Source organism: Gossypium hirsutum, chromosome A09 (genome assembly GCF_007990345.1).
Source record: "Gossypium hirsutum isolate 1008001.06 chromosome A09, Gossypium_hirsutum_v2.1, whole genome shotgun sequence".
Classification (NCBI taxonomy): domain Eukaryota; kingdom Viridiplantae; phylum Streptophyta; class Magnoliopsida; order Malvales; family Malvaceae; genus Gossypium; species Gossypium hirsutum.
Window position 1 is genome coordinate 58,901,078 of NC_053432.1, and position 19,861 is coordinate 58,920,938.

The 19,861-nt window shown below is 38.4% G+C and overlaps 2 non-coding genes across 2 annotated transcripts; both read right to left on the bottom strand.

The window, feature by feature from the left end:
- Positions 1-4,395: 4,395 nt before the first annotated feature.
- LOC121206866 (small nucleolar RNA R71) lies at positions 4,396-4,502 on the bottom strand. The gene has a single exon (XR_005902038.1). It is a non-coding gene; the product is annotated as a small nucleolar RNA R71 (small nucleolar RNA).
- Positions 4,503-14,445: 9,943 nt separating this feature from the next.
- LOC121206784 (small nucleolar RNA R71) lies at positions 14,446-14,552 on the bottom strand. Its single transcript, XR_005901956.1, has one exon. It is a non-coding gene; the product is annotated as a small nucleolar RNA R71 (small nucleolar RNA).
- Positions 14,553-19,861: the final 5,309 nt, after the last annotated feature.

A 19,861-nucleotide genomic window follows, 5' to 3' on the forward strand; every position in this document is an offset into this window, starting at 1 on the left:
AATGGTCTTTCCTGTTTGCTTTGTTGAGCTTCCAATAGTCCATGCAAACGCCTCATCCCATGACAGTATGAGTTGGAATGAGTTTGTTGTTATCATTGCTAACCATAGTAACACCCCCTTTTTGGGGTACACATTTAATAGGGCTCACTCACGAACTATCAAAAATATGATAGATTATTCCAGCATCAAGCCCTTTGATAATCTCATTTTTAATGACTTCCTTCATAATGGGGTTCAGTCTTCTCTATTGCTTGATAGAATGGCTAAGGCAATCCTCTAGTGAAATCTTATGCATGAAGATGGCTAGACTGATTCCCTTGCTATCCACCATTTTCCACCCCAACGCCTTCTTAGATCTCTTCAAAACTTCAAATAGTTGAGTCTCTTGATCAAATGTTAATTCTGTAGAGATAACACTGGTAATGTGTTGTTGTCTCCCAAGTAGGCATACTTTAAATGTATTGGCAAAAGCTTCAACTCCAAAGTAGGAGGGTCCACTACAGAAGGACGAGGAGGCTTAAAAGAATGCTCTGGCAAATTTAAAGATTTAAAACTCCTCATTGCTCTATTTTCAAGTTGATTAGCCTCCATCAGTTCACTAAGTTCTTTAATCAGTTCCTCTTTATTTAACTCCTTTGTGTTTGCTTCATTATCAAAATTATTGTAACAAAATTCTTCCAATTATTCCTTCACAGTTGTGTCAATAATCCCAATAGTGTGACAATCTTCATCTATATTTGCACATTTCATTGCATTAAATACATTAAAGGTTATCTGCTGGTCATTAACTCTTATTGTTAATTCACTTTTCTATACATCAATTAATGTTCTATTAGTGGCTAGAAAAGGTCTTCCAAGAATGGTTGGTACATCTTTATCAGTTTCACATTTTAGAATAATAAAATCTATCAAAAAAATGAATTTGTCAAATTTTACCAACACATCTTCGGTTTTACCTTTCGGATGTGCATAAGAATGACCAGCTAACTGCAATGTGATAGTTGTAGGTCTTGCCTTCCCAATTTCCAATTTCCTGAAAATAGACATAGGCATTAAATTTATGATTGCACCTAAATCACATAATGTCTTGCCTACATAATGATTTCCAATTGAGCAAGGAATAGTAAAACTCCCTAGGACCTTCAATTTTGGTGGCAATTTTTCATCAACATTACTGTGCACCCTTCAGTGAGAGCAACAGTTTCAAATTCCCCTAATCTGTGCTTCTTTGATAATATGTCCTTTATGAGCTTTAGATTATTGGGCATTTTCTTCCACTAGTGGTATGTTGATATGAAGCTACTTTAGGACATCCAAGAATTTTTTGAATTGAAAATCTTACTTTGACTTCTGAAATCCTTGAGGAAAATGTGGCGGTGGCCTTCATTCAACTTGTTAAGGTTGTTTTTCCATGGCATTCTTATTTGCAACACGAGCTAATTCTATTTCAACATTTTTTTGTTTGCTTTTTTCAATTATAGATTGCTCCACTATTGGTTCTAAATACGCCTTCTGTGTGAAATCTAAGCTATCTTCTTCAATAGTGGAATCATTAACAACTCCAGGTAGCTGAGTACCACTTCTGAGTGTAAATACGCCTTGTGGGCCCACACGGGCAGGCCACATAGGCATGTGATCCTATTTTTCTAAAATATTTTGTAATGATGCATGGGTCGCCCAAGTCGATTATGACCTGTCGTAGGGTCGGTAAGCCTTACTTAGACCCTTGATTCTGTGATCTGATATTTCGATGTACGTACTCCCATGTTACACTTAGCATGTATATCTGTCTGTTTTGAATATAAAAATATGTGTGTTAATATGCATTATAGCATGCCATTCTTGTATGATACATTGCATTGGGGTGGGTTTGATGAAGTCGAAGAAAGTATTTGAAAGGCCTTTAAAGCCTGTTATCTGGCAACTAAGCTGCATATTTATGACATGTGTCGTTTTACAGTACCCTATGGTGTGTAGGGTTAGATGGGTTGATTTTATCCCCACATAGTGTGTTGGGATAGATGGAGTTGGTGTGAAGGGTTGGTAGGCATGTTTCTATTATTTCGATCTATTATGCATGCTATATCTGATATGAGCTAAGGCCCTAAGTTATATCTGATTCTGTTTCTGAGCGGACAAAGCCCACACCAATTTTGTAAAAGGTTCAGGCCCAAATTATGACTGTATTCTGTTAACTGACTGTATGCATGCTGAACTGTGGGATGTACGCACTGAGTTGCAAAAACTCACCCTTTATTTGTTTTATTTGTTTAGGTAATCCCCAACAGTAGGTGGATCGGTGCAGTGGAGGACTCGAAGGTGACCATGACTACATACATTTTAGTTTATGAACTTACTGCTTTTGTTTTGTCCATTATTTTTGATAAACCATAATTTATACATATTTTTACCCCATGCCTAACGCATTCATGGATGGTTTCTCCTTAGATTTGGTGAATTTGATGCTCCTAATCTTTTAATTTCATGTTTTATACTTAGGAGAGCATAGGAGAGTAAAAAGAGTGAGAAACAGGTCGAAAACGGAGAAAATGGACTCACATGGGAAAACAACACGGCCTGGACTTCCTCAAACAGGCGTGTCACACGGCCGTGTCAATTTGGCAAGATCGAAGCACGACTTACACGGGTGGATCACACACCTGTGCCCATTTAACAGCCTTGACCACAGCCTTCAGTAATCTCACTCGGGCATGTCACACGGGCGTATGCTTGTCGAACCCAAGTTTAGTCCAATTCGAAAAAGGCAAATTTTGAGGGCTCTTAGGCATTCCAAAGCCTATTTAAACACTTGAGGAGGCACTTAGAAAGGGGGATGCAGAGTCGGAAGTAAGGAATTACTCAAGGAAAGCCGATTGATCCATCTCAAGAGCCGGATTCATCATCAAGACTAGAGATCTCCCTTCAAGTTCCTTCAGGAGTTTTGGGTTTCTTATGTTTTGTTATCTTTATGCTTTTGAAATTTTTTCTTTCATAAGTATGAACTAAACCCCTAAATACCTAAGGGGAATGAAACCTAAGACAAATCTTGTTATTATTATATGAATTGTATGATAAATATTTGACTTGTTCTTAATTATGTGTTCTTAATTCTTGTTTTGATATTTAAGAATATTGATTCAAGTTAAGCTCTTATTCAGAGGAGGAATAGACCTTGTCTAAGAGAAAATTTGTCATAATTAAGTGGAGTTGATTGTGCGCCTAGAGACAGGGTGACAAGATTTTTCTAGATTAGGGTGAAACCTAATAAGAGAATCCATAGATCGAGTTAATGCAATTCTAGGGTGTTAATTAGAAAGAGATTTCAATTATTCAACCTAGGGTTAGATGTTATTAGTCTCGAGAGAGATAATAATATAACTTAGGGATTTCTACGGATCAAGTCAAATGAATAAATCTTCTAATTCAAAGTCAAATAACAAGTGAAGTCTAGGTGGGTTTGTTCTTAGGTATTGTCTCAATCAATCAAATTTTCCCAAAAGTATTTTCCCAAGTTTTTCTTTATGTGCATTCTTAGTTAGTAATTAGTTTAGACAACCAAACCTCTAAAATTTTAGGCTAGATAATAAAAAAGGAAGTAAATACTAGTGCTCGTAGTTCCTTTGGGTTCGACAATCTGGTCTTGCTGAACTATACGACTATTTGATAGGTACACTTGCCTTAATCGTGATAATAAGTTAGTCTCAAGAACGTTTCATTTATAAATCTTTAAAACCTGTTACGAATATCACGCATCAAGATTTTGGTTTCGTTGCCGGGGAACTAGGATATTAGGAAAAGTCGATTTTTATTACTTTAGTCACTTTACTTTTATTACAATTTAAATTTTTATTTTATTTACTAATTTTTCTCTTATTTCCTTCTGACAGGTTTTTTTAGTTTATGACCAGAAGAAACCCGTCAGGACCACTACTTTTTGACGGTGAGATCGACCGTAGGGTTCGCAGAAACCGAAGAGAAATAAGGCAAAGCCTAAGATACACAGAGGACGAGTAAGAGGATGATACTTCAACCACAACCGAGGAGATGACTGAAAACCAACAAAAATCCGCTACCTCCTGCGATTGCTGTTAATCAGGAACTGAATCGAGCATAGTTTGATTGGCTGTAGCCACAAATACTTTTGAACTGAAACCTAACACAATTCAAATGATACAATAGGATCCCAACGCTCACTTGACAAACTTTTTGGAACTATGTGATACAATTAAAACTAATGGCATTTCTGATGACGCCATTTCTCTTCGGTTATTCTCTTTTTATTTGAGAAACAAAGCTAAACAGTGGTTGAACTCGTTGCCACGGGGGTCAATCACTACTCGGGAACAAATGACCGAAAATTTTTTATTAAAATATTTTCCGCCGGCTAAAACAACTAAATTACGTAATGATATTTTTTCCTTTGTGTAGATGGATTTAGAAACACTCTACGATGCATGGGAGAGATACAAGGACCTCTTGAGAAGATGCCCTCAGCATGGGTTACAACTTTGGTTACAAGTTCAAACCTTTCATAATGGCCTGAAGATGCTTATGAATTTATAGAGGAAATGTCACTGAATAACTATCAGTGGTAAGTCATGAGGACAAAGCCAACGAAAACAGCCGGCATTTATAACGTCGATACGGTCACCATGCTCTTTAATTAGGTAGAACTCTTGAATAAGAAAATTGATGGTTTCCTTAGTTCTTCACAGGTTCACCCAGTAATGCAATGCGAAGCAAGTGGAGGCGGATCAAGCAGTTTAGAATACCCACTATATGGCCACAACATAGAGAACGAACAGTTAAATTACATGGGTAACAATCCTTGATCTCAAAACAATCCCTATAGCAATACTTACAATACAGGTTAGAGGAAGCACCCTAATTTTTCATGGGGAGGCCAAGGGAATCAGAGACCACTACCTCCAGGCTTTCAACAACCACTCTACCAACAAGGGAAAAAACCAAACCTTGAGGAGATGCTAACAAAATTCAACTCAGTGTCAGAAACTCATTTTTAGAATATCGAGACCACACTCAAAAATCAACAAGCATCAATCCAGGGGCTCGAAACTTAGATTGGACAGCTCACCAAGTTGATTTTCGAATGACCACAAGGTAGCCTGCCAAGCAACACTGAATCTAACCCAAGGGAGCAACTCAACATGATTGCCATTCAAGATGAGGAAGGGCTAGTTGTAGAACCAAGGCTAGAAACAGTGGTAAGCATAGGTAAGGATGAGGTCGGCCACAATGAGCCAAAGCTGGTGATTACAGAATATAAACCTCGCGTGCCATACCCCAATGCGACAAGGAAAGACCGCTCAGACAAACAATTTGGTAAATTCCTTCAACTTCTAAAGAAACTACATATTAACTTACCATTTATTGAAGCCACGCAGATGCCAAATGCAGTCAAGTTTTTAAAGAAGCTTTTGGCAAATAAACAGAAGTTAGATGAAGCATCGCATGTGGAGCTGAATGCAGTCTGGTCAGCCATTCTACAGACTAAGCTGCCTAACAAACTAAAAGATCCAGGGAGTTTTACAATTCCTTGTTTAATTGGTAGTTTAGATTTTAATAATGCGTTGGCTGATTTAGGGGCTAATATCAATGTTATGCCTTACAAATTATTTAAGCAACTAGGTCTAGGGAAACCCAAACAAACTAGGATGAGCATTCAATTAGTAGATAAAACTATCAGATTTCCTAGGGGTATTATTGAAGATGAACTCGTTAAAATCGAAAAATTTATATTCCCAGTTGATCTCGTTGTTCTAGACATAGAGGAGGATAGCAACGTCCCCTTAATTTTAGGAAGGCCCTTTTCAGCAACCGCTAGAACAATTATTGACGTTGGCACAGGTGAACTCATACTTCATTTGGGAGACAAAACAATCACCCTTCAAGCCCGTAATTCGAATAACACATCAAAAATCGAAGGTGACTGTACAAATCATTTGGCTAAAACTAACCATATAGTACAACCTTCTTTGCAGAAAATAGGTTCGAAGAACATACATAAGCCAAGCAACAACAAAGAACCTATCCATGAAGAACGAATGTTACAAATTGAGGAGCTTGATGAATGGCGGACACATAAACCGAGAAAACATGATAAACCAAAACCACGCTATGAGGAGCTTAATTCCTCCAAAAATCAACTTAAAGTTGGAGACAAAGTACTACTCAATGCAGCAGATCCTCGAATCACCACTTCTAAACCAAATGAAGAAACCCCTCTTACGGTAATTAGTATTTTTCCATACGGTACGGTCGAGGTAAACCATTCCAAATTTGGCACGTTCAAGGTGAATGGTACTCGTCTTAAACCTCATATTGATAAAATTGATAGCAGGGATGAGGAGTGTAAACTCCTCGATTCACCATGATCACACACTAGAGAAGTAAGTCGAGCTTAGACTATAAATAAGCGCTTCTTGGGAGACACCTCGAGCACTAACGCTGCTAACTTCTTTAAATTTTAGTCTTTAACATTTAATTAACTAATTGAGTCACTGAACACAAGATTTTCAGAACCACACGGCCAGGAACACGGGCGTGCTGTAGGCCATGCACATACCATGGGATGAAACACGGTCGTGTGAAAATAGGGAAAAAATTTCTTCCCCAACACGAGATGCGATAAGTTGCCACGGTCGTGCGACGTGGTCATGGGTGAAACTGCCAAAATAACACAGCCGTGCGACACGCCCGCATTTTGAAACCATGGGCAAACCTATCAATTTAACATGGGTGTGTGCCTTCATACACGGGCGTCGGAGAAGCGAATGAAGATTGACACAGTCATGCAACATGGCCGAGTACACCGATGCACCCAATTTCAAAAACCATGAAACGCTCAGGCTGAAACGAAGGGACACGGGCATGCCCCACTGCCGTGTGCCCCAATTTCTCTATAAACACCTATTATCTATCTTAGCTTTATCTTTATATTTTGAAATTACTTTTTATTTCTTGTTTATACTATTTTATCTTGAGTTTTTACAATTTTCAAATTCAGCTATTTCATTACGAGTAATTATACTTCCTTATAGTTCCTGATTCTGTCACAGTTATAAAGAGCTCCAAAGCTCATTGTCGCATAGGAACTAAAAACTCCACCGGGAAAGGTTCTCTATGATTGCCATGTCCTGTTCGACCACGACCATAGCTACCACCAGATATAATATTCTTTTGGCGCAGGACTTATGGACTAATGAACCTTTACCACCACAGGAGTATCCTCCTCCACTCTCACGCCGATTATTCTCCAAAACTCCAATTCAAGGAATTCATTAATCATTCAGGAAGTTCCACTTCTCTCCCTATCTTATGATTATCAATCTATCTTTTTCAATATATCTACCTTTGTACATTGAGGACAATGTACATCTTAAGTGTGGGGGGTCTTTTATATCATCATTAGAAATCCCTGAATTATGTCTTATTCTCACGTAAATCACTCATATCACTATTAGAATGAATTGTAATTAAATTATGATTTTTTTTGATATGTCTTGAATTAAAACTTAGGCATTCATACATTGATTGTTTAAACTTTAAGATATTAAAAAATCAAGCATGATAAGTTGACTTTTGAATTTAAAATTTTATAGGTTGTTTCTCCCAAGTTTAGGTATTATCTTGAGCTGAAATTCACATGTTTAAACATCAAAAAGCCGTAATTTTTGTGAGATTTTGAGCCTTTAGAGCATCTACTATTTCATTCATGCTCACTTTTATTGTTGCTTTGAGTGTGTCAGTATTGAATTGTTATTCTAGAACTTGCTTGACTATGCATGTCAAGACCACACCATTTGATTTGATATGTCAAAATGATAAAGGCACTTAGGTTTAACCCACTCACTCCACAAAAGCCTGCCTTCATAATTAACCCTTAGTAAACCCCTTTGAGCCTAACAAGCCATTAATTGATTTACCCTCAATATTAATCCATAAACCATTATTGTTGAAATCCCCTAAATTAATTTGATCCCTATTTTTGTTGAGATTTGATTTGAAATAATTGCTTAGCTATGCTTTGCTCTTCTATGTATTTGACTTGCTCTTAAAAAAAAAACATTCATATGTACATATTAATAGTAATTCGGTAGTGTTGAGCCGCAGTATCTAAATTCCATCTTCTGAGAAGAAGCACACTTATACTCAAGTGATGTTTAATTACTTTTTCTAGTTAGGAAATTTTTCAATTCAATCTCAATTCTAACCTTTTCTTTCAACTTGTGACCACACCCCCTAACCAAAGCCACGTTACAACCCTTTAAAGACCTTCTGATTGATGTTCATTTCAATCTATAGTGGTGGAGATTTGATTTTCATGCAAGCCTATGGTAATGAATTTTCATTATTGACTATTAAGTGCTTCATGTATTGTCTTTGAACACCTCGAGTGATTTGAGTGAATCTTTAGTGAGGATGTGAAACTTTATGATATTTTGAGTCGAAGGTAATTACTTAGATGAGGGGAGACACCTATGCTTTCATGATAAAATGCTCAACTTGGAATGTTTTGGAACTTTGATGTTCTTTCAGTCAAATTCTCAATGTATGATTACTTATGGATTATTTTGAGATATTATTAATAGGAATTATAAGTTAAGAAGAATTTATTTTGATTGTGAGTTGAGGGTTTTGCTTAAGGACAAGCAAATGCTTAAGTGTGGGGGTATTTGATAAACCGTAATTTATACATATTTTTACCTCATGCCTAACACATTTATGGATGGTTTCTCCTTAGATTTGGTGAATTCGATGCTCCTAATCCTTTAATTCCATGTTTTATACTTAGGAGAGCATAGGAGAGTAAAAAGAGCGAGAAATAGGCTGAAAACGGAGAAAATGGACGCACATGGGAAAACAACACGGCCTGGACTTCCTCACACGGGCGTGTCACACGGCCGTGTCAATTTGGTAGGGTCGAAGAATGACTTACACGGGTAGATCACACGCCTGTGCCCATTTAACAGCCTTGACCATGACCTTCAGTAATCGCACACGGGCATGTCCCTACTGAACCCAAGTTTAGTCCAATTTGGAAAAGGAAATTTTGAGGGCTCTTAGGCATTCCAAAGCCTATTTAAACACTTGAGAAGGCACTTAGGAAGGGGGATGCAGAGTAGGAAGTAAGGAATTACTCAAGGAAAGCCGATTGATCCATCTCAAGAGTCAGATTCATCATCAAGACTAGAGATCTCCCTTCAAGTTCCTTCAGGAGTTTTGGGTTTTCTTATGTTTTGTTATCTTTATGCTTTTGAGATGTTTTATTTCATAAGTATGAACTAAACCCCTAAATACCTAAGGGGAATGAAACCTAAGACAAATCTTGTTATTATTATCTGAATTGTATGATAAATATTTGACTTGTTCTTAATTATGTGTTCTTAATTCTTGTTTTGATATTCCAGGATATTGTTTCAAGTTAAGCTCTTATTCAGAGGAGGAATAGACCCTGTCTAAGAGTAAATTTGTCATAACTAAGTGGAGTTGATTGCGTGCCTAGAGATAGGGTGACAAAATTTTGCTGGATTAGGGTGAAACCTAATAAGGGAATCTATAGATCGAGTTAATGCAATTCTAAGGTGTTAATTTGAAAGAGATTTCAATTATTCAACCTAGGGTTAGACGTTATTGGTCTCGAGAGAGATAATAATATAACTTAGGGATTTCTACGGATCAAGTTAAATGAATAAATCATCAGATTCAAAGTCAAATAACAAGTGAAGTCTAGGTGGATTTGTCCTTAGGTATTGTCTCAATCAATCGAATTTTCCCAAAAGTATTTTTTTAAGTTTTTCTTTCTATGCATTCTTAGTTAGTAATTAGTTTAGACAACCGAACCTTTTAAATTTTAGGCTAGATAATAAAAAGGAAGTAAATACTAGTACTTGTAGTTCCTTTAGGTTTGACAATTTGGTCTTGCTGAACTATACTACTGTTTGATAGGTACACTTGCCTTAATCGTGATAATAAGTTAGTCTCAATAACGTTTCATTTATAAATCTGTAAAACTTTTTACGAATATCACGCATCAATTTTCATTAATTTTGGGGGAATTTTGATGTAATTTTGGACTTGGGCTTTTGGTTTTAATTTAGGTTTTTGAACTAAGATTTTGGAATATAAACTGCAATGGCTAAGCGTGTTTTCCTAAAATTAACTAAGGTTTTCGTAAGTAAAACGGTACCAAGAGTTGAGCCAATTAATAAATTAACGGTTTTTCAAACTAAGTAAAAGATAATAATTGGAACGGTTTTTATGTATTGAAATAGTTTTCCAAAAATACTCTTATGTGATGTTGCCGGATTCGGCTGTAATGTCTAGGCCGGGTTTAGGGTATTACATTTAGTGGTATCAGAGTAAGTTACAAAACTCGGCTGTGGATTTGGGTTGTAAAAAGAATGGTTTTTGGGAAATGATTTGTAAAATAATTTGAAATATTTTAAAGTGGTACGCCGAGTCTCCGGCCCCGAGCCTGTAAGTTTCTAAAACTTTATTTAGAATTATTTGAAAGCATGCTTAGAATATATTGAAATACTATTTCGATCTGTTTGAAAATACTATTGTATGCTATGAAACTACTGTATGTAGTGGGCTCTATTAGAGCAGTTTAGGTAGTGCAAACTGAAAACCGTAGTAAACTTTGACTTGCGATAACAGACTCTGAATACTCTGATAACTTTACTGCATAAAATATTTGTTAATATCAAAATTGTAAATTGATCTACATAAAACTATTAATACAGATTAATCTGATATTACGATGAGCATACGTGGTACTAGTGGACGGGGTACTAGAGGCCAAGGTAGGGGCCATAGAGGGGCTCGAGTTGAGTCTTTCGCATCTGATACGATTCTGAATCTGTACACTAGCGGGATGCCGATGTCCCTTGTTACTGAGACTGGATTTGGGACTGGGTATCATGATCGTGCAGCTGGGGACGACACGCTGTCCCAAGCCATGCTACGAGTTTTGGAGAGGGTCGCTGGGCCCAACACTGGTTCTGAGGGTCATGGGTCGATTACGGAACGACTCCGGTCCAAGGGGTAGAGTTATTTAGGGGCATCACTGAAATTGATCCTAATGTGGCCGAGTACTGGATAGAGGCCACAAAATGCATTATGGACGATCTGGATTTTTCTGCGAAGTAGAAGCTCAAGGGGGTTGTTTCACTACTTCACGATGAATCGTACCAGTGGTGGTTGACGGTTAAGAAGGGCAGTCAGCCCGACCGGTGGACATGGGATCTATTTAAGATAGTTTTCAAGAGCAAAAATGTGGGGCCAAATAAACGCTCAGAGGCAAGAGTTCCTTAATCGTACTCAAGGAGATCGTTCAATGGCCGAGTATAAGGCTGAGTTTCTGAGACTGAGCCATTATGCGAGGGGCATGGTGGTGACAGAGTATGAGTGTTGTGTTCATTTTGAGGATAGTCTCCGGGACAATTTATAGGTTCTGATAGCTCCTCAAAAGGAGCGAGATTTCTCTGTACTGGTTAAAAAAGAGAAGATCACCATGGAAGTAAAGCGCACTGAACGTCAAAATCGAGGCAGAGGGAAGGCTAAGAGGGATGCATAGCTTTCAAATTCTGGGATGAGGCCTAGGAAAAAGGCCAGGTCTGATGGGCCTATGAGAGTTGGGCCTACTGTTGCACCTACTGGGGTGACAATTTATCAGCTCTGTAATAGACGCCATCTGGGCGAGTGTTGAAGGGCTACTGGAGCTTGTCTTAGATGGGTCTATTGAGCATCACATTAAGGATTTCCCATTGAGAGCTAGTCAGATGCAAACTCCAGTTAATGAGACTGCACAGCCACCGAGAGTAGTTCAGTAGCCACCTAGGGGCTGTGGTCAGCCTAGGGGTGGTAACAGTATGGGTCGAGGACAGAAAGCACCAGGAAGAGGTGCTGGACTGACTGAGGCGAGGTAGCCTGCTTTAATTTATGTTGCACGTCACCGTGAGGATCGAGATGCTTTGTACATCATCACGGGTACATTCTTAATTTTTAATATACCTTATTTGGCATTGATAGACATAGGCTCTACCCATTCATATGTAGCTAGTACAGTGTTTGAGATTTTAGGGATTCCAGTCAAGAATACTGATAGTGAGTTGACTGTGATAAGTCCTTTGGGACAATGTTTTTGGCAGATTTAATGGAGCTTCCATTTGGGGAGTTCAATTTAATTTTAGGTATAGATTGTTTAGTCAAACATCGAGTGAGTCTGAACTGTCCTACGAAAAAGGTTGTTTGGAGGACTGAGGGGGATAATGAGGTGGTCGTGATTTGGGAACGCCGAGACTATTTGACTAATGTGATATCTGCATTGAGGGCAGAAAAGTTTGTAAGGAAGGGGTGTGAGGCATTCTTGATGATAAACCGCAATTTATACATATTTTTACCCCATGCTTAACACATTTTATGGATAATTTTTCCTTAGATTTGGTGAATTCGATGCTCTTAATGCAATTTCATTTTTTATACTTAGGAGAGCATAGGAGAGTGAAAGGAACAAGAAACGGGCCAAAAACGGAGAAAATGGGCCAACATACAAAATTAACACGGCCTGGACCTTCTCACACGGGCAGACCACACGGCCGTGTCAATTTGGCAAAATTGAAGCACGACTCACACAGGTGGACCACACGCTCGTGCCTATTTAACAGGATTGACCACGACCTAAAGTAATCACACACGGGCGTGTCACACGAGCGTGTCCATGCCAAGCCCAAATTGAGTCCAATTTAGACAAGGCCTATTTTGAGGGTTCTTAAGTATTCTAAAGCCTATAAATACACCCTAGAGGAGGAGAAAATAGGGACACAGAGGAGGAAGCAGGGAACTGCTCAAGGAAAGCCAATTAATCCATTTCAGAAGTCAGATTTATCATCAAGACTAAAGATCTCCCCTCAATTTCCCTTTAGGAGTTTTGGGTTTTTCTTTATGTTTTGTATTCATTATTCTTCTGAGATGTTTACTTTTTTTTATGAACTAAAACCCTTAAATACCTAAGAGGAATGAAACCTAAGATAGATCTTGTTATTATTATCTGAATTGTATGATAAATATTTGACTAGTTCTTAATTATGTGTTCTTAATTTTTATTTTGATATTCCAAGATATTGATTCAAGTTAAGCTCCTATTCAGGGGAGGAATAGACCCTGTCTAAGAGTACATTTGTCATAATTAAGCGGAGTTGATTGCACGCCTAGAGATAGGGTGACAAGATTTTGCCGGATTAGGGTGAAACCTAATAAGGGGATCCATAGATCGAGTTAATGCAACCCTAGGGAGTTAATTAGAAAGAGATTTCAATTATTCAACCTAGGGTTAGACGTTGTTAGTCTCGAGAGGGATAATAATATAACTTAGGGATTTTTACGGATCAAGTCAAATGAATAAATCGTTCGATTCAGAGTCAAATAACAAGTGAAGTCTAGGTGGATTTTTCCTTAGGTATTGTCTTAATTCAATCGTTTTTCGAAAAGTAATTCCCCATTATTCTTAGGCTAGATAGTAAAAAGACAGTCATTACTAGTACTTTTAGTTCCTTTGGGTTCGACAATCCGGTCTTGCTAAAGCTATACTACTATTCGATAGGTATACTTGCCTTCATCATGATAATAGTTAGTTTCAAAAATGATTCATTATAAATATTTAAAACTTGTCACAAATATCACGTATCAAGTTTTTGGCACCGTTGCTGGGGAACTAAGATATTAGGAACACTCGATTTTTATTACTTTAGCCATTTACTTTTACTTCAATTTAAATTTTATTCTATTTTTTATTACTAATTCTTCTTTTTCCCTTTTTCTGGTAGGTTCTTATAGTTTATGACTAGAAGAAACCCGTCACGACCATTTCTTTTTGACAGTAAGATCGATCGCACAGTTTGCAGAAACCAAAGAGAAATAAGGCAAAGCCTAAGATACACAGAGGACGAGCAAGAGGACGATACTTCAACCACAACTGAGGAGATGGCTGAAAACAAAGAAAATCTGCTACCTCATGCGATTGCTGCTAATCCAGTAAATCAAAATCATGCTCCACGCACTATGTATGATTATGCTAAACCTAATTTAGCAGGAACAAAGTCAAGTATTGTTAGACCTGCTATTGCTGCAAATAATTTTGAACTAAAACCTAACACAATTCAAATGATACAACAGTTTGTTCAGTTTGATGGTTTGCAGGATGAGGATCCCAATGCTCACTTGGCAAATTTCCTAGAATTTTGCAATACCATTAAAATTAATGGCGTTTCTGATGACGCCATCCGCATTTGGTTGTTTCCCTTTTCATTAAGGAATAAGGCTAAACAATGGTTAAACTCGTTACCACAAGGGTCAATCACTACTTGGGAACAAATGACCGAAAAGTTCTTATTAAAATACTTTCCGCTGGCTAAAACAACTAAATTACGTAATGATATATCTTCTTTTGTACAGATGGATTTAGAGACACTCTACGATGCATGGGAGAGATACAAAGACCTTTGGTGAAGATGCCCTCACCATGGGTTACCGCTTTTGGCTACAGGTTCAAATGTTTCATAATGGCCTGAATCCTTCGACTCAGTAGATGAATAATGTAGCCTCTGAAGAAACCATTAATAATAAGACACCTAAAGATGCCTATGAATCTATAAAGGAAATGTCACTGAGTAACTATCAGTGGCAAGTCATGAGGACAAAGCCAACGAAAACAGTTGGCGTCTATAACGTTGATTCGGCCACTATGCTTTTTAATCAGGTAGAACTCTTGAATAAGAAAATTGATGGTTTCCTTAGTTCTTCACAGGTTCACCCAGTGATGAGGTTCGATTCAAATGGAGGAGGTACATGCACAGAATATCAACCCTTTAACTCTAGCATCGAGGAGGAACAAGTCCAATATATGGGTAACAATAACTCTAGACCCCAAAATAACCCATATAGTAACACTTATAATACAGGTTGGAGGAACCTTTCCAATTTCTCGTGGGTCGGTCAAGGAAATCAAAGGCCACAACATCCTCAGGGTTTTCAACAACAACCTTACTAGCAAGAAAAAAAGCAGAACCTTGAGGAGATGCTAACCAAATTCATCTCGGTGTCAGAGACTCATTTTTAAAATACCGAGAAAACACTCAAAAATTAACAAGCATCAATCTAAGGGCTCGAAACTCAGATTAGACAGCTCGCCAAGTTAATTTCCGAACAACCACAAGGTAGCCTGCTAAGCAACACTGAATCTAACCCAATGGAGCAACTCAACACGATTGCCATTCAAGATGAGGAAGGGTTAGTTGCAAAACGAAGGCCAGAAATGGTGGTAAGCAAAGGTAAGAATGAGGTAGGCCAAAAAGAACAAAAATCGGTAAGTCCAGAAGATAAACCTCGTGTGCCATACCCCAATGCGACAAGAAAAGACCGCTCAGACGAACAATTTGGAAAATTCCTTAAACTTTTAAAGAAACTACATATTAACCTACCGTTTATTGAAGCACTTTCGCAGATGTCGAACGCAGTCAAATTTTTAAAGGAGCTTCTAGAAAATAAACGAAAGTTAGATGAAAGGTCACATGTGGAGCTGAACGCGCTTTGCTTAGCTGTTCTTCAGAATAAGCTACCCAACAAACTAAAAGATCCTGGGAGTTTTACGATTCCTTGTTTAATTGGTAGTTTAGATGTTAATAATGCGTTGGTTGATCTAAGGGCTAGTATCAATGTTATGCCTTACAAATTGTTTAAGCAACTAGGTCTAGGGAAACCCAAACAAACTAGGATGAGCATTCAATTAGCAGATAAAACTGTCAGATTTCCTAGGGGTATTATTGAAGACATACTCGTTAAAATTGACAAATTTATATTCCCAGTTGATTTTGTTGTTTTAGACATAGAAGAGGACAGTAATGTTCCTTTAATTTTGGGAAGGCCCTTTTTAGCAACTGCTAGAACAATTATTGATGTTGGCACAGGTGAACTCACACTTCGTGCAGGAGACGAAACAATCAACCTTCAAGCTCGCAACCCAAAAAACACATCAAAAATTGAAGGTGATTGTGCAAAATGTTCTACTCAAACTGATCATACAGTGCAACCTATTTTGCAGGAAATAAGTTCGAAGGACACACATGAGCCATGTTCAATCCACAACAAAGAATCTAACCATGAAGAACGAAGGTTACGAATCGAGGAGTTAGATGAATGGCTAACATTTAAACCGAGAAAACATGATAAACCAAAACTAAGCCAAAACGAACTCAATGCCTCACTAAATCAACTTAAGGATAAAGATAAAGTTTCATTAGATACCACAGATCCTCACATTGACACTGCCAAACCGAATAAAGAAATTCCTCTTACGGTACTTAGCATTTTTCCATACGGTACTGTCGAAGTCAATCACCCCAAATTCGGCATGTTCAAAGTAAATAGTACTCATCTTAAGCCTCATGTTGATAAAATTTATAGCAGGAATGAGGAGTGTAAACTCCTCGATCCACCATGATCACACACCAGAGAGGTAAGTCGAGCTTAGACTATAAATAAGCGCTTCTCGGAAGGCAACCCGAGCACTAACAATATTAATTTCTTTAAATTTTAGTTTTAACATCTAACATACTAACCGACACATGGAACATAGGCTCTCTAAAGCACATACGGCCAGGCACATGGGCGTGCCTTAGGCTGTGTGAAAACAGGGCGAAATTTTCCCCAACACGGGATGCGATAAGTCACCACGGTCGTGCGTTAGGGCCATGGGTGAACCTGTCAAAACAACACGGGCATGCGACACGCTCGTGTCTTAGAACCGTGGTTGAACCCGATAAAATAGCACGACCATTCGCCACGCCCGTGTCTAGAACCCGTGGTTAAACCTGTCAGATTAACACAAGCGTGGGCCTACATACACAGGCGTGAGAGAAGTGAACGAAGACAGACACGGTCGTGCGGCACGGCCGTGTGCACCCACACGCCCAAGGAACACGGGTGTGGGTAAAATGTCAAACGCGCCCAAATTGAAAATTCGCCAAACACACGGGCAAAAATTTGGGGAACACAAGCGTGTTATCTGGCCGTGTGTCCCAAAATCTATAAATACCCTTCACTATTCATTATCTCCCTCACCCAAAATCCCTAACCCTAGCAGCTGCAGATTCCCACGGCCTCCCTGCCACGCCCGTGCGCCGCCTCCAACTCCATTTTTGACGCCCATTCTCATCTTTTTAGCGTTTGTTTACTCTTTTCTCTTTTATTTTACTTATTTCTAATGTTAATTATCATGTTAATCTTCATTTCTCCCATACTATTTCCATTTTTCTATCATTCAAGTTCCATTGTTAGATTAGCTACCATTTATTTTATGTGACATTTTTCTTTATTACTTCATGATTTCTCAAGCCTCATTTACGTATTCTAAGTCAATATTCACTTACTTATTATTCTTTTCCATTATAATCCATGTATTGTGGCACATTCATGCTTTTTACATTTCCATCAAGCTCTTTGCCATTTTGATTTTCATACTAATACCACGACATTATGCCATAAAAATTATTATTTTGGTTAGGTCTGTTAGTGTTAGTAGTTGTGCTTGAAATTATTTATGACCTTTTCCTTGTTGAATTTGCTTACATTTTACCTTATCCAATCATCAAACTGGAATAATGGTTTTGCTTGCAGGTATACCATGTCAAGCTCACGTGAGAAGAGAAACGCCGCCCCCACTTCGAAAAAATAGAAAGGGGCATCATCTTCTTCAGGCCCACTTCGGAAATCCGACACCCCTTCCTCCAATTTTCACCAGGAAATCAAGAGGAATTGTTTTAGATTCTACAGGCCTGACCTTTAGGTGTGGGCCGCTGTATTGACTAGACTGTGCTTGAACAAGTCTAGTTGGCTGACGATGTACAAGCACTCCTGACAACCGATCCATGGGACCTCTTCTTTGCAATTATCGAACCGACGTACCTTGAGCTCACACTTGAACTTTACTTGACATTCCATGTTCAAGATGTCATGACCAAATTCGATGATCCTGGAACAGTCCAGTTTCGTCTCGGTGATTTAGTCCGCCAATTGAACGTTCCTGAGTTCGGTATTGCTTTGGGTCTATATACAGAAGAGTTTAGGGATGAGAACGACCTCGACACTCTCCATCGCCACATCCACTACTCTCCCTCGAAGTGTTGGGACGCCCTGGTCTTCAGTTCGGCCACCTATGATCCTAGCCACTCTAAGGCATCGGCTCTCTCTCCATCTTTGAAGTACTTACACGCCATCTTGGCCCACACATTGATAGGCCAGCGAGAGAGCACACGGCGTCGTCAACACTCACGATGCCTACGTTCTATGGAGCATGGCGAAGGGGCACGTCTTCAACCTCACCTACTTTATTGCCTTCACCATTTGCCTCCAGACGGAGCGGCATCAGAGAGGGGTCATCTCCATTGGCCCCTACGTGACTCAACTAGTACGGCACTTCGGGCTCCTCAACACAGTAGCCTAATTATCCTTCCTCACTCTCATTGGCCAGATGTCTCCACAAGGCATCTCGAGCATGTTACATATGAGGATGATCGAGAAGCGCCGAGGAACCCACCCTCTTCAGTATCACCTCGCCTAATCAGCCGAGAAGGGAGACCCTGATGGCATTACTGATGATGTCTCTCCACGTCATGAGAACCCACCGTCTCAGCCACCACCACCCTCTCATCCAGTTCATGCGGCAACTTCATATGCTGACATCTCTGAGCTCCTAACTCGATTCGAGCAGTAGTGTTTTCAGTGCTTCGATCACATTGATGCTACACTACACCAGATTTGTCAGCACTTCCACATCTTATCGCTACCCCCACCTTGCGAACCATCTAGCGATGAAGATGTTTAAAAACTTTTATTTATTATTTTATGTTTTTACTTTTATTTTATTTTAAGACTACTTTTTATTTTTCTTTCACCTTATTTTTATTAAGTTTTAGAATTATTATTTTACTATTTTTAATTCCGGCTAATTCATTACGAGTACTTAATCTTCCTTATAAATTCTTAAAAGAGTTCCTGATTCTATCACAATTATAAAGAGCTCCAAAACTCTCTATTACTCAGGAACTCGAAACTCCACTGAGAAAGGTTCTCCACGACTGCCATGTCCTGCTCGACCACGACCATAGCCAACTTGAGATATAATATTCTTTTGGTGCAGCATTTGTGGAACCCAACCTCTACCACCACCGAAGTATCCTCCTCCATTCTCACACTGATTATTCTCTAAAACACCAATTTAAGGAATTCATTCATCATTCAGGAAGTTTCACTTCTCTCCCTATCTTATGATTATAAATCTATCTTTTTCAATATATCTACCTTTGTACATTGAGGGCAATGTACATCTTAAGTGTGGGGGGTCTTTTATATCAGAAAAATCCCTGAATTTTGTTTATTCTCATGTGATCTTCTCATATCATTATTAGAATGAATTTCAATTAGTCTATAATGTTTATTGGTATATCTTGAATTAAAACATAGGCATTTATGCATTGATTGTTTAAACTTTAAGACATTAGGGAATCAAGCATGATAAGTTGATTTTTGAAGAATTAAAAACTTTTAGGTTGTTTCCCCAAGTTTAGGTATTAGTTCGAGTTGGAATTCACAAGTTTAAACATCAAAAAGCAATAATTTTTGTGAGATCTTGAGCCTTTAGAGCATTTATTATTTCTTTCATGCTCACTTTCATTATGAGAGCGTCAGTATTGAATTGTTATTCTAGAACTTGCTTGATTATGCATGTCAAGACCACACCATTTGATTTGATATGTCAAAATAATAAAGGCACTTAGGTTTA